Source organism: Panthera onca, chromosome B4, assembly GCF_046562875.1.
Source record: "Panthera onca isolate mPanOnc1 chromosome B4, mPanOnc1 haplotype 2, whole genome shotgun sequence".
NCBI classification, from domain to species: domain Eukaryota; kingdom Metazoa; phylum Chordata; class Mammalia; order Carnivora; family Felidae; genus Panthera; species Panthera onca.
In genome coordinates, this window is record NC_138345.1 from 90,614,357 (window position 1) to 90,629,449 (window position 15,093).

The 15,093-nt window shown below is 42.8% G+C and overlaps 1 protein-coding gene across 2 annotated transcripts in view; it reads left to right on the top strand.

Annotated features, from left to right (window-relative positions):
* Positions 1-15,093, top strand: part of HMGA2 (high mobility group AT-hook 2) — a 138,884-nt gene that overhangs the window by 35,174 nt on the left and 88,617 nt on the right. The window lies entirely within an intron of this gene.

The following is a 15,093-nucleotide window of genomic DNA, read 5'->3' on the forward strand; positions in this document are numbered from 1 at the left end:
TTTAACTCCCACTTGCCCCTGGAGGAGACCTTAATGCCCTTCAACTCAAATTTTGCCACATTCTGCCTTTGGTCTCTTGCCTAATAGTACAAAAATCAAATAGCTATGACACGCAAGCCACTATGCTTGGACCTGGAAGAAGTTCAGAGAGAAAGAAAACCTATTCGTTGTCCTCAAAGAGCTTACAGAATAGAAAGAACCGGGGTTTTCTGGGTGATAGTGAGCAGAGGATTCATGGTTCAGCAATAGCCCTGACTGAGTCCTATGGGGACTTTCCTGAGTTTATGTCTTTGAGATGGGAGGTATTGCAAAAACATATCTGATTTTATTTCTCGAGGGGTTGACTTTCAAACCGTTGTTTTTAAGTTTACTTCTGAGAGAGAAAGAGAGTGAGCGTGTGCGTGCACATCCACGCGGAAGAGGTGGGGCAGAGAGAGAATCCCAAGTGGGCTCCACACTGAGGGTGGAGATGATGAGATCTAGCTCCTCAGTGTGGAGCCCAACTCGGGGCTAGATCTCATGACCCTGGGATCATGACCTGATACGAAATCGAGAGTCGGAGCTTAACCAACTGAGATCCAGGCACCCCAACTTTCAAATCATTTCTAAATAAGGTGCTTCATATAGTATAAAACTATTATCTCTTAAAATGCCACACTAGTGCCCCATAATTAAGATGATCGTATGTCATGTTTTTTTCAGGACAGTCCCAGTTTATGCCTGTGTTTCAGTGTAATTACCAATAGCATCCTCTTTTGCTTTCCAAAGTGCCCCATTTGGGGAAGGTAAATGCTATGATCACCTTCCCTACATTCGGCCTTAAGTTCCCACATGCACACCTTGTACTTACCCCAATCTTGTTAAATTTGTGTTCCTTGGCCACTTCCAGATTATTCTTTCAGCTCATTTCTGTATCAGATCATTCTTCTGTTCATAAACCGTCAGGGGCTCCTCATTAGTGACTGAATGAATTACAAATTTTCCAGGTTCCATAGATAAGACTGTTAGGCTCTCTGTTTACCATTTTCTTCACATACATGTAGCCAAGCAGGTCAATTTCCTATTCCATCAATAGGACATTTTCTCACCTTGACTTTTCCCTGGAATTTCTTTCTCCCACGTTCAATGCATAAAATCTTCTTTAACCTTCAAAGTCCAGTTTCGACACCAGTTTTGTTTTTTGTTTTGTTTTGTTTTGTTTTGTTTTGAAATAGCTCCCGACTCCCTTAGTCAGATGCAGGCTGTCTCACCCCTGGAACGTGAGCACATGTTATCAACGCCTTGCTTATAGCAGTATTCATTGTCTCTTGTACTGATAGTTTTTGGCCATTTTTTTTTATCTTTGTTTCTCAGTTTTGTAAACTCTTTGAGCATATTCTTCAAAGCTGAGGACAGTAGTAGACAGTAGCTGCTTAATATACATTTGTTGAATGAAGGGGAAAAAAAAGGTGTAGTTATGTTACTTAGATCATTCCCACAAGATGATGTCTTAAAGCAGTAATTGCAAGCTTTTTTTTTTTAAAGTATTTGCACAGTATTATGTCATTAATTACTGTACCCTGAAGAAATGCTGTTGCTGCTAATCTCTTGGATCCAATACTTGGAGACATAAATATAAGTGACATGAGCTCTGCTACTGCATTCAGTGAGATTACAAAATACAAAGTACACTTAGAAGTAGATGCTGGAAAAATAACTTCAACGATAGCAAGTGTAGAAAGTCTTGCTAGGATTACTTCAGGGACAGGGTGCCTGGCTGGCTCAATCTGTACAGCACGCGACTCTTGATCTTGGGGTTGTAAATTCAAGCCGCACGGTGGGTGTAGAGATTACCTAAAAATAAAAATAAAATCTTTTAGAAAAGTCGGGGTGGGGGGGGGATTACTTCGGGACACAGTCTAAGGGGAAGCTGCCAAGCTGGTATTGATAACATGGCGGCACGTTCTTTCCACAATTGGAAAGAATGGTGTCTATTTTGGGGAACTTTCCTCCAAATAAAAACAAAAAAAACAATGCATCAGTGATTGATTTCTTTTTTTTAGGTTTTAAACAAAGACTTTATAATAACAGTTTCAGCTTCACAGCAAAATTAAGAAGAAGGTGCAGAGATTTCCCGTATATTTCCTTCCTCACACATGCATAGCCTCCCCCGTGATCAAAGCCCCCACCAAGAGTGATTGATTTTTTTTTTTTAAAGATCATTTAGAGAAACGGCCCTTGCTGATTGGGATGGACAAAGCAGAGTTCCTTGTGGCAAAACTTGTATGTGAATGTTATTTTCTTATTTTTTAGTCATCTTTTAATATATGTTGGTCATTGCGGAAGACTGAGTCCAGAAAATAAATTCGTTTTCTTTTTCTAAATATTGGCATTGGTGGTTTCATCTCTTTTCAGGTTATGTCAACTTTTCTTAAATTGGTAACAACCTAGATGCTTCATATGTTCATTTAAACACCGTGTATGTCTATAGTAAACGAAATGACAAACTCTTAAGAGCAAATTCAGTAAAGGAATATTGCAGCTACTTTCTGAATAGACTATATGTTATATATTTTTGAAAAAAATCGATTTATGCATGGACATGTTACTAATTTCACAGTATGACTTTAGCATCTAAAGGCCGGTAGCAAAAGAATAAGCATTGGATATGTTTATTTTTCTCAGAATCTTGTAACAAACCTATCACACACACACACACACACACACACACACGCACACACACACACACACACACACACCACAACCTCAAACAACAGAAAATGACCCTTTCCTACCTCCTTCTCTCCCTGCTTCCCACCACGACTACTAATAGGCTTAAATATTTTAAGTACTTTTACATTTTTATATTACACAGGAATTGGGGAAAAACTCAGTATCTCTGAAAGTAGATTTAAAATCCTGCTTTTGAACAATTAATCTGCTCGGCTGTACAAAACGGAAGCCAGTTGTTAAGAGTCTCTTGTCCTCCCAACATTTACCAAGTGGGAAGTGTCAAGGACGCAGGCATGCCCCCACTGAGAGAAAAACCCAAGAAGAAGAATGGGTGGAGAGCCCCAAGTGGAGAAGCAGGACTCAGGTCTTCGTTGCCTAAGTATGCGGCTTAGGAGAGGGAGCCCGGCTGCTGATAACGATATGGGGCCCCTGGTGGTGGTAATTGAAGCCGTGGCTGTGGATAAAGATCTCGAGAGAATGTGGAAAAAGAAAAGTGATGCAGCAAGTGGAGAAGAAAGGGAATCTGGGGACCACTGCATGCAAAGGAGATAACCCAGGTCCTCAGCTAAGAGTGACGGCGTGTGGACCAGTGGGCATCCTGGCACGCTTCCCCCGGCGTCCCAGCAGACACAGAACCTCATATGGTTCCTTAGCCCCTCTTCACCCACGCTCAGCTCATGATAACCAGCATGCTTGTTGCTCCCCGTTAGCTCACTGGACTAAAAGCTCACCATGGAGGCAGACTGTGGACAGCAGTGAACCCTAAATCCTGGTGATGCTATCAACACCTTAAAGAAAACAGGGGAACGAAACCGAGGAGAAGCCCTTGGCAGCCGAATCAGGAACTCGTATCTATGACATCTCCTTTTTCCATCTGGAAAGTTGAGATTTTATTGTACAATGCGCTTCGCAGAAGGGAGCATTTCTGTTGCTTTCCCGAAACTGTTGAGCAAAATAGGGCGCAAGTGCGAGTCCTGGTCCCAGCAATCGACCGCACCTTCCCTTCTGAGGCAGGAAGTGCACATTTGTAAAGAAGAGTGCGATGACCCCACTGTGTTTAAACGCATGGCCTTGCCATCAAGAACTATTGTATTTCAAAGACCAAAAGGAAAAAAGCAAGACGATATCCTTTGCATGGGTCAGATGATGAGAAATTGAGTTGTAATTTGGGATTCATTCGCAAGAAAAGATCTGGAAGGTTTTCACATGAATAGGACGGTAGGAGTCAGGAGCACCAGGCTCTGTGCCCAGTTCAGTCTCTCTGACCTGCTGGAGGACTTTGTCTTCAGGCTACAGTAATTGCAACTCTCGCATCAAGCAGTGGGAGCTTTTCAGACCCTTTCAAGGGTGAAGCATTTCTGGGTAAGCCGGTGACTCCGCACAGGATTTGCACTTGCGCCCGATTTGGGCCAAGCAGTTTTAATAATCCAACAGCAACAAAATGCTCTATTCTCTAAAGGTAATCGCAAAACAAAACTTCAACTTCTCCAGATGGAAAATGGAATATGCAAAAACACCGAAGGAAGCATGTTGTTTCCTGTGTTGTGACTCTGCAGCCTTAGAAGAGTTGTATGAATTGTACGTGTGTGCAGTAAACATTTATGACCATATTTAGGTCCAAGTGGCATGTGGGATTTTGTGTTAGTAGTTGCTGATGAGTACCACAACGAGGAATCCTTTATGTCTACGGTCTCCATAGTAACTAAGTAGGACTCATTTCCATTGTGCTTACTAGCTTCCAACCTTCTGGCCATGCTTCGACTCTGTGGGCTCCAGGAATCCTAATTCATATAACACCCTGGAGAGGTGGGTAAGTGCTTTTCAGAAAAGCAAACTTAAGCATTTTAAGAGATTTGAAGCATGCCTGCCACACAGCAGCCGAGATGATAATGTTTGGCTCACCTGTTAATTTAATTGAACGGTATTATAAAGACAAAATTGCACAGTCAGAAATGGAATTATGATTATTAGGAAAGTAATAGCATTTTCGTGCACCTCTTTGAAACCTTCTATTCTGTTACTGGCTCCATTGTTGGCTACGTTGTAGGTAGCACACGTTCACCTTGCCTTCAGCAGAGATGGCTAGATTTGCTATTAACGTTCATGAGTTTTTAATACAGGGAAATATTTAGCATACTGGAAAAATGGCCTAAACTAATGACAGTAACGTTAGTATTGTAACATTATTATATCTTCTTTTTCCCTAGGACACACTACAAATGATTCTGTAGTGTTTACATTGAACAAACCTAGCGGATTTTCCTTTAGCTTCCATGTCTAATGGTCACTTGAACACCAGCGTAAAATTGTCAGTGGCTTCTATTTCTTGGTTTACTTAACTGCAGTTAGAAATATCGTGATCCAGTTTTAGTCACATTGGCTCTTTTGCACGTTAGTATGTTTTTGTTTGATTTCACAAGGGTGAACTTATTATCTTACATGTTTGTGGCTAGATATGAAAACACTCTATAATATTTAAATCTACATGCCTTAAAAAGATCACACTTGTTGTTTTAAAATAATTAGTATATTAAAGTTAAACCTAAATTAATCTTCAGACTTCTAGAGTTTTCACATTTTTTTAATGTTTATTTCTGAGAGAGAGAGAGAGAGAGAGAGAGAGAGAAAGCGAGCATGAGCAGGGGAGGGCCAGAGAGAGAGGGAGACACAGCATCCAAAGCAGGCTCCAGGCTCTGAGCTGTCAGCACAGAGCCCGATGTGAGGCTCAAACTTGTGAACTATGAGATCATGACCTGAGCCGAAGTCAGATGCCCAACTGACTGAGCCACCCAGGTTCCCCGGGGGTTTTCACATTTGAATGAAGTCTAATTATGGCGTGCACTACAGTGGCATTTTTCCACTTCTCTGTTGCCAAGACGGGAAGACGTTTGTTCTAAGCCTCTGTGACTTTGTCTATTTTTTGCTAATATTTAAGCTATAGTTACTAAAATGATGGAGAATCAAAACTCTAGGGACCACACCAAATATATAAGTCCTCTGTGTCCAAGGAAGATAGGCTCCTATATTGGAGAGAAAAAAAGTTTACAAACGTAGGAGAAAGGATGGAAACTAAGGAGACGTGTAGATTCACTCACTGGCTAACGCTTATCATGTCTGTACTAATGCTAGGTGGGTGCTGTGCTAGATACTGATATACACTGGTGAGCAGTTCAAAGTCCCTGCTCCCACGGATCTTGCATTCTAGAGAGGTATTATGAACAACGTTCTAGTTACTCAAAAATAAAGATGATAATTCCCAACGGTGGTAAGAGTTTTGAATAAAAGTGAACCAAGTTAATGCAATGGAGAATATTGGAGTAGGGGAGGCTGCGTTAGATCGGACAGTCTGGATAGGCATCACAGAGGAGCTGCTGTGTGAAGTTAGAGTCCGGAATGACAAGAAGGAGCCAGCTTTGCAGCTGGTCGATCTGTTGGCCAGCATTAACAGCAGATGGGAGGAGGGAGTTAGGAGAGGCTCACTGAGCATTCGACTTTATTTTTATCCCCTGGGTTATGAAAAACGTGAGTAGGCAGAACACCCAAGGATACATTGCTAGTATCATGAGAGGCAAGTTAAAGGCGAGAAGGTTCATGATATCTATTCTTGTGATACCTGGGTGACTATTTGTAAGCTTCAAAGTGAAATGAATGTTACTTCTCCCACCTTAGCCCACCTTTTAATCTTCAGCACAGATTTCAAGAAGCGATCAAAGATGTCATTGATGAAACTAGTCGTTCTTCTTTTTAGCAGTGCTAACTTAGGGGGAAAATCGCATAGCTGAGATGGGGCCAACGACGTGTATCGACACTGCTTGGCATTGTGCCCCCCTGTCCCATCTGAGTCAGATTGTTTGTTCTGTTGTGGCTTTCTCCACAGAAATGGTAGGGATGGAGGAGGGGATATCAGTTCTGGTTTCCTGATTTCTAAACACTGCAGAACATAGTAGAGGATAAATCAGAGAATTTCTGAGGAACGAGGTAGACGTAGGTGCATGAGAGTCCTCAGCTGTGGGTGAAATTACTGTCTCGTGTAATAACTACACATGGTGACGTTGTGAGTTGAGGATACGCTCTTGTTAACTGGTGCTCCTGAAAGGACTTAATACCACAAACCATGGGGAGCAGCCACTTGTCCTGATTTTATAGTGAGCAGAAGTGTAACCCCCTGAGACACTGAATTCTTTTCTAACTTTTGCTCTGTCGAGCCCATCTTTGCTTTTGGACACAAAGGCAGCATGAAAATCTGAAGACCTTCGCAGGGAGGGGAACCTGTAGGAACTTAATCTGTTACGGGGAGAGCCAGGAACCCGCACACTTGGAATGGTATCTGAGCAAGAGGCGTCGGAATTGGCTGCCCAGTTCTCCCTCAGTGAGTGTTTATTATGTTTAGGCTACGGAACTAATTACTGTGAAAGGACACAAAGGAAAGAGAAAACCAAAACCTTCTCCTCAGGATCCTGACAAATCGGCTGGACCGAGCACACAGGAATCAACTAAGGAGCACTTCTGCCAAGTTCTAATTGTGTAAAAGTGGAGGATGTGAGTCCGGTGGAGCACACAGAGTTGAGGCGTGTGTAATTAGTCAGGACTGTAAGGCTGCCTGTGGGAGAAGAGTTTTGGGTGGAGTTTTCAAAGAAGTGAGGAAGGATTTGAATTCGTAAACATAAACCTTGTCGTCTGAACAAGACTGAAAGCAGCTGGAGGGCAAGGACATAGCTTCTCTTTCTGACACATTCCCGGAAGTCCCCGTGACCCCTAGCGGTATTTACCAAGAGCCTGAATGACGGGCCTTGGGCGCCATGTTGCTGGACTGAGGAGAGGTTGGCTTTCCACTCTGCCACCAGCCAGGGTACAGAACGGAAACAGATGTCATAGGCACCTGTCGACCTGTCCCTTTGTCTTGTGATGTCCTCTGCCTTTTGAGCTGCTTCTCCCTCAAACGTTGCTCACAAAAGGATCCTGGCATCTGAGAGGGAAGAAATATTCAGTGACCTCCCGCAGCTGGCCTCAGTGAAAAGGGAGAATCTGTCGAATGCCACTGCAGATGTAAGGATCTCTTGTGACAGTAAAATCTCAGGAGAAAACTAGTAGTTAAATTGCTAAATTCTTTGTGCCTGAAGCTTTTTTCACTTACCGTGCAGATAAGTGCCTGATCTTGCGGTATCCTGTTTCTGATGTCTTTGTTCTGGCTTCATTTTCTTCCCCAAGAAGCCATTTTCATTTGTTCTTAGAGTTTAGAATATGTCAAAGAGCTTCTCTGAGCAGTGGGTGGTTTTACAGAGCACACGGAGAATGAAAACTAAATGTCATCCTGGAAGCAGTCCACTATGATCAGGGAGGAGTCGGATTACTTTCCAGTCTTGGCTGCATTTGAACATGAAACAGGAAAGAGAGAACTGAGGCAATGAGTCACTTCATTTGGGCCCAAGACACCATTTACCTTGAATGTGGAGAAAAATTGAAGCAAGAGTTTCTTTGCTATTTTCTCCATGGGTCTTGTCCAATTCAGTACATCTTAAATGGTGGTTTATGGAATGGTGAGATATGAAAGAAAAACGCAGCTAGTTCCAGTCTTGCTTGTTCTCACTTAACTTTTTAATCTAAATCCTTAGAACCTATGGAAATCCTAGTATCAATTTTTATTTTTTAAAGTTTATTTATTTTTGAGAGAGAGACAGAGCGTGAGCTGGGGAGGGGCAGAGAGAGAGGGGGACACAGAATCCGAAGCGGGCTCCAGGCTCTGAGCTGTCAGCACAGAGCCCGATGTGGGGCTCGAACCTGTGAGCTACGAGATCATGACCTGAGCCGAAGTCAGACGCTTAACCGACTGAGCCGCACAGGAGCCCCTGCTAGTGTCAATTTTAACAAGTTATCAACTAGATGATTAGTGGTTTGTACTGGTAATTCTTGATAGAACAATGCAATCCTGGCATTTTGAGATTGAAAAGTAAATTAAGAATTTGTGCCAAGGGGCGGCGCCTGGGTGGCTTGGTGAGTTAAGTGTCTGACTTTGGCTCAGGTCATGATCTCACTGTTCCTGGGTTGGAGCCCCGCGTCGGGCTCTGTGCTGACATCTGGGAGTCTGGAGCCTGCTTCATATTCTGTGGCTCCCACTCTCTCTGCCCCTCCCCTGCTCATGTTCTCTCTCTCTCTCTCTCAAAACACTTAAAAAGTTAAAAAAAAAAAAAAAAACCATTTGCGCCAAGGGGTGCCTGGGTGGCTCAGTCAGTTAAACATCTGACCCTTGATTTTGGCTCAGGTCATGATCTCACAGTTCCTGAGATGGAGCCCTGCATCCAGCTCTGTGCTGACAGGGTACAGCCTGCTTGGGAGTCTCTCTCCCCCTCCCCTGCTCACCTGCACCCACACTCCCTCTCAAAATAAATAACATAAACTTAAAAAAAAAAGAACTTGTGTGAAAACCCGAATTACAGACACTGTCCTATTAAAAGTACTAAACGCTGCCTGATATCACCAACACACCACGTACAAGTGAGTCTAACAGATCATCGCTGATTTCCTGTATCGTATTTTAAGAGACTGGCATTAGTACGTTGCCCTACGTCCTTGGTCGAAGATGCGCAAACCTTTGCCAAACATTCAGTCAGCGGAATGGTTCGCTAGGCCGAGTCTAGGAACTGTTTTCTAAGGATCGTACTCACGCAGCCCAATACCAAAGAGACTTTGATTCATTCTCGTCTAAGCTCCCTAGGCCAGTTTAGTTTGGATATACATCAGTTGAAATAGGCTTCCACTACCGCCATCGTCATGTACATACATAATTCAAAGCAATGCCGAAGAAGGGATATGGTGGCCCACAGAGCAACTCAGAAAGATGGCAGCAATGACTAGGAAATGAAACCCAGTGGTTGTAGTTCAGGGACCCTGCCCAGCAGATGGTAAGATTACAGCCCTCAGAGTTCTACCTGATAGGCTGATGGATCCTCAAGTCTAACCTGGCAGCACGTTCTACACTCCCCTCTTGCTGTCTGCCAAGGTCACTGGGGAGAAGTTGAAGAGGGTGCTATCGATAGGGTAACTCCTCAGAGATGAGAGCAAACTCCTAGTAAACTACCTTCCATTGGACCAGCTCTTCCATACAAAAAGGACTAGAGATTGCCCCTCTGTTTACATATTTAGGAAACAATGGTAAAAGAATACAATTCACATTTCATGCTGGTATATGCTATTTTGAGCTTTATTTCACAATGGGGGTAATATAAATGGGGCATCCACACACGGGCCTGTTTAACATTCATAATCAATACTTACTAAATGCCCACCCAATACCAGGCATTGTTCTAGAGACCTCAGAATAAACCTTGAAAGCACATGTGATTAACGTAATTTTATAGGTCTCAGAAAATTCAAGTCACTGACACAGATACACGGTTAGTAATAAAACTGAGTCTGAAACCTAGGTTTGTCATACTCCAAACGCCATGATTTTTCTGCAACATGTGGTCAACCCAATTAGAAAGATTACAGAAAGCATACAGTTTTTCAGTCCCTCTCACACTTAGCTTTAGAATTAAAAGCCCTAGTTATGCTTTGTAAAACTGTGCTTCATATACTAATTATACTTAATAAATATTGGGCACTTAGCCTGGTAGAGGTTTGGGTGTAAGTAAATCAAACATGGCCCTTAGCTTTAAGAACTTACAGTCTAAGGGTAGATATGCATACATGTGAAACTTCTATTTATTTTGAACTCCAGTTATGGGTTAGGAGTTATGCTAGGTGCATTATAAACTTTATCTTGCCGTATTATTTAATCCTTATAAAAAGCCTTATAAAGTAGGTGTCTTACAAATATTTTTGCCAAATGTAAACCATAAACAAAGATCTATGAGGCCTTCATTCCCACTAGGTGAAATAAGGAAGAAAAAGATGAATGGCATTTTAGTGGAGCCTGAAAGAATGAATAGGATTTTAATAGAACAGGTGGAAGACAAGTTTCTGGAGAGACCCTGCCAGGTAGCTCTTTGAAAAGTAGGAACAAATTAATGGAGGCAGGAAAGCATAGGGTGTGTTCAGGTAAGAGCAGCTAGTTCGGTTTGGATAGTGCAGATTAGGGCCATAGCATGGGTTAGAGGTGGCTGTATCTACGTAGTTAGTGATAACGGGTCATAACCCGAGGAGATCAGGTGTCCTAAAAAATGAGAAGCTACTGGGGCACCTGGGTGGCTCAGTCGGTTAAGCGTTCAGTCTCGGCTCAGGTCATGATCTTGTGGTTCACGAGTTCGAGCCCCACATCGGGCTCTGTGCTGATTGCTCAGAGCCTGGAGCCCGCTTCAGATTCTGTGTCCCCCTCTCTCTTTGCCCCTCCCCTGCTTGTACTCTGTCTCTCTCTCTCAAAACTAAGTAAAACATTTTAAAAAAATGAGAAGCTACTAAACATTTATGAGTAAGAGAATGACTGATCAGATGTGATTTGATTGAGCAAAAAGGTAAACTGAGTCAGAAGCCTCTATCACAACCAATGATTAGAATCATTTGTTACAATATTTTTCTTCTTCAAAACATCAGTTTTGATATTTATTTATTGATTGATTGATTTTATCTTTATTTTTTATTTTAAAGAGAGAGCATGGGAGCAGAGGAGAAGGGCAGAGGGAGGGAGAGAGAAAATCTTAAGCAGGCTCCATGTTCAGTGTGGAGCCTGACTTTGGGGCTCTGACCCTGGGATCATTATCTGAACCAAAATCGAGAATCAGACACTTGACCACCTGGGCCCCCTAGGCACCCCAAAACATTAGTTTTTTCTCTAATTGTTTTTTTTCTGTTCGTTTTATTTTGCATTTGCGAGACAGAGCGTGAGTGGGGGAGGGGGCAGAGAGATGGAGACAGAATCTGAAGCAGGCTGCAGGTTCCATACTGTCAGCCCAGAGCCTGATGCGGGGCTCAAACTCACGAACCGCGAGATCATGACCCGAGCTGGGGTCGGACGCTCAACTGACTGAGCCACCCAAGCGCCCCGCAAAACATCAGTTTTAAAATAAGTATTTATAATACAGGTGGTTGACACTTTATGAGAGGATTTTTATACTTTTCTAATGCCAGGAGCTGGTAATCAACACATGCTTTGATGAACTTGAAAGGGAAAAGATTTACATCCTTCTAGCAATCTGGTCTAAATATTAGCAGCCAGAGAGCTTTCCCTTGAATTTTATGAACTTGCACTGAAATTGTTGTACCGCTATTTCAGTGCATGAGTCTATTATTTCAAATAGATGTAGACTTTTGGAAGATATGGAGCCCGCTTTTGCTTTCTTTAATATTTCCCGTAGCACTGGAGAAGCCATTGTCACTCATTGAATGTTTGGTGAATGAAGGAAGAATTGAATGGGTAGCCCCTAGATCAATTATAATTTTCATTCTCAGCATCAGGGTGAGTGATTAGCTCAGAGACAGAGTGAGAAAGACCTTGACACTTCTGAGGAACCAGTTGTCTCTGCATTGCCAAGTATATAGATTCCGGGGCCTCTGCAGATCAGTGGGTTCCACACACAGCAGTTCCAATTCGCCAAATCTGGGCTGATGGAGGAGGCTGAACTGGATGAGGTTCTTCTAGCATAGGAGTCAGCGAACCGGACCACAGGCCACATCCAGCCATCACCTGCTTTTGTATGACTCTACAATCTAGGAATGGCTGACATATTTTTGAATGGTTGAAACAACCCCAGAAAGAATAGTAATATTTTGTGACATGTGAAAATTATGTGAGATGTAAATTTCAGCATCCATAAGTAAATTTTTTTTCCGGGACACAGCCACGCTTGTTTGTTTCACGTCTGGCTGCTTTCCCACTACAGTGGCCGAGTAGAGTAGTTGCCACAGAGACTACCTGGCCCACAGAGCCTAAAATTTTTCCTACCTGGCTCTTTACGGAAAAAGTTCACTGACCACTGCTTGAGTGTGTTTTTCTGGCCCTCTTAATCCAGTTATATGAGTTTCTTCCTTTAGCGTGCAAATGGAAAATGAATTTAAGTTCATTAATAGAAGGAAGAAAGCTTTAGCTTTGCCTCCAGATGTTATTTTTTCCTTCTCTTGAGGATCTTGAATGTTCTATATCTAGATTCTCAGAGCTAAAGAATAATGAGGTAGAATATGTTTTATCCATTACCATATCCCTTTACTATAGGGATCCTGAAAGTATGGTTTTCCCTTTAGGCTGGGGAGCTACATTCCTTTTGTAGACACACTCCATTTTTAGTTCACACTCAGGCTGTCAGGTCCACAGGATGACGCCAAATGCGTGTCGTAGGATCTCTTAAAAATCTCTTCCGGGTTGGTTTCTGCCCGTGTCTCCTCCAGGTAGTTTTCCTCAGAAAGGCTCAGGAATAGTGGAATAACCTTTGACTGTGAACAATGTATTTAACTTCCCTATTCGATGTGTTAATGTCACCCTGACCTACAGTTGCCTTCTGTGCTCTTGCAGCTCTGCGTGCGCTTTGCACATTATAGCGTTCTTGGGTTTAAAGGTCTTCGGACATGGCAAAAGGAGGGGCTACGACCTGTCTTTTGTAGGCTGAAGACATTCTGAAATGGCAGGGAAGCAACGGGATGTGGTCTGGCTTCCACCGTCTTCATCCCATGGCAAGTATTCTAAGTAGGTCGCCGATAACCTCCTCACTGCTAAATCAACGGGACACTCCCCCGTCCTCATCCCCATGGCTGTTCTGAACTATTTGACACAATGGCCACGTTTCTCTATTTCAGATTCTCCCTCTTTGGATCCCAGAATGAAACTTTGTCCCGATGTTTCTTCTCTTTTCTGAAAACTCCTTGTATCTGGTAGGCTCTTCCCTTTCTACCTGCCCTGTACATGTTGCTCATCTCCAGGGTTGTAACTGATCCCCTCTTTATTTGTCATTCCTTGGGTCCATTCTGAGTCCGCTCAGTGACATCTGTGTTTCAGTTATGACCTGCCTTTTACTGACTGTATTCTCAGCTTCCTTGAGGGCACTGTCATTCACCCGGTTATCCTGAGCTCCCTTCTCCCTCCATTTTCAACACTCACCAACTCCTGCCATTTATGGCTCCATGCGTTTTGAGTTTTCTTTTCCTCCATTCCCACTGCTATTTTCTCTGAACGGGCCCTTACCATCCCTCACCTGAACACTTAGCACTGGGCTCTTGCTAGCTTCCCTCCTGTCTCTTGTCTTCTCCTCCAGACTACCCACTTATATTGCTGCAAGCGCTGTCTTCAAGACAGGAAGCTCAGGACTGTGCTAAAAGTCTTCTGTGGCTACCATTCACTCGAGGAACAATGCCCAAATTTCTTATGGTGATTATAGCATGAGGTCTAGTTTCTCATTCTGCCTCTCACCATCGGCTGGTTGTACCTTTCACTTCATTAGTACAGAAGGACCGTTTTCTCTGAAACCTACACTGGTTACCTCCCACCTCTGCTCTGATTGTCGTATTCTTTATCTTGCTCTCCATCTGGGCGAATCTCAACACGTTTCCCAAGCCCCAGTTCACATATCGTGTTTCCCTCCTGAAATTAATCACCCTCTCCTCTTTGCCATCATGGGAGCTTGAACGCACCTTGAAGAGAGCGCGTTTACCGTGCCGCCTGCTTGTTTGCTTTCAGGTCTCGCTCGGCAGACTATGTCTCCTTTCTCCTTGTTTTTTCAGGGCACAGCACAGTGTCTGTCTCATAAAACAGAGCCAAGGAATGGGTGTGTCCAAGCTGTATGTCTACCTACATCATGGTCCCTCTAGATTCTGTTACCAGGCATGTCAGAAATGAATGGTGCTGGGAAAACCCAACGGGCAGCCTGCAGCAGAAGTTTATTTCCTTCTCTTGCTATTTTATTTGTATTGAATCAAGGCTGAGTGTTTGTAGCTATATATAGTCAGTCACAAAGTGAGGAATAGTATTCGTTGTAACAGAACAGGATGGAAGAGGAGAGACTTCTGGTGTCACTATCAGTGAGTCACATATATTAGAGATAAAGTTTAATTTCCCGTAATACTAAGACAGCTTGGTAGAAAGTTAGTGTCTTATTAGTCATATGAAGACCGTGTATATAAGTAATATGAAGTATATATTTTTGTATGTATACACATACATATAACCGTTATCACATTAATCTGAGTTATATTTTATTATATTTATCATCAGAAAATTATTAAAAATCCAATAGTAGACACAGAGGGCTGAACAGTACACCCATGGGGTTTAACATATATATAATTCCTGCTTTCTGGAATTCAAAATCACACAAAGATAGGCAATATATGTAACAACATAAGGCAGTTGGAGGTATGCCAGCTAATGACAGATTATAAGAGAGATTCCATTTTGTTGAAGCTATATAAGGTCTGCTACTTCATCGAAGGCTTTGTCGGTTTTGCTGAGACAAACATTGG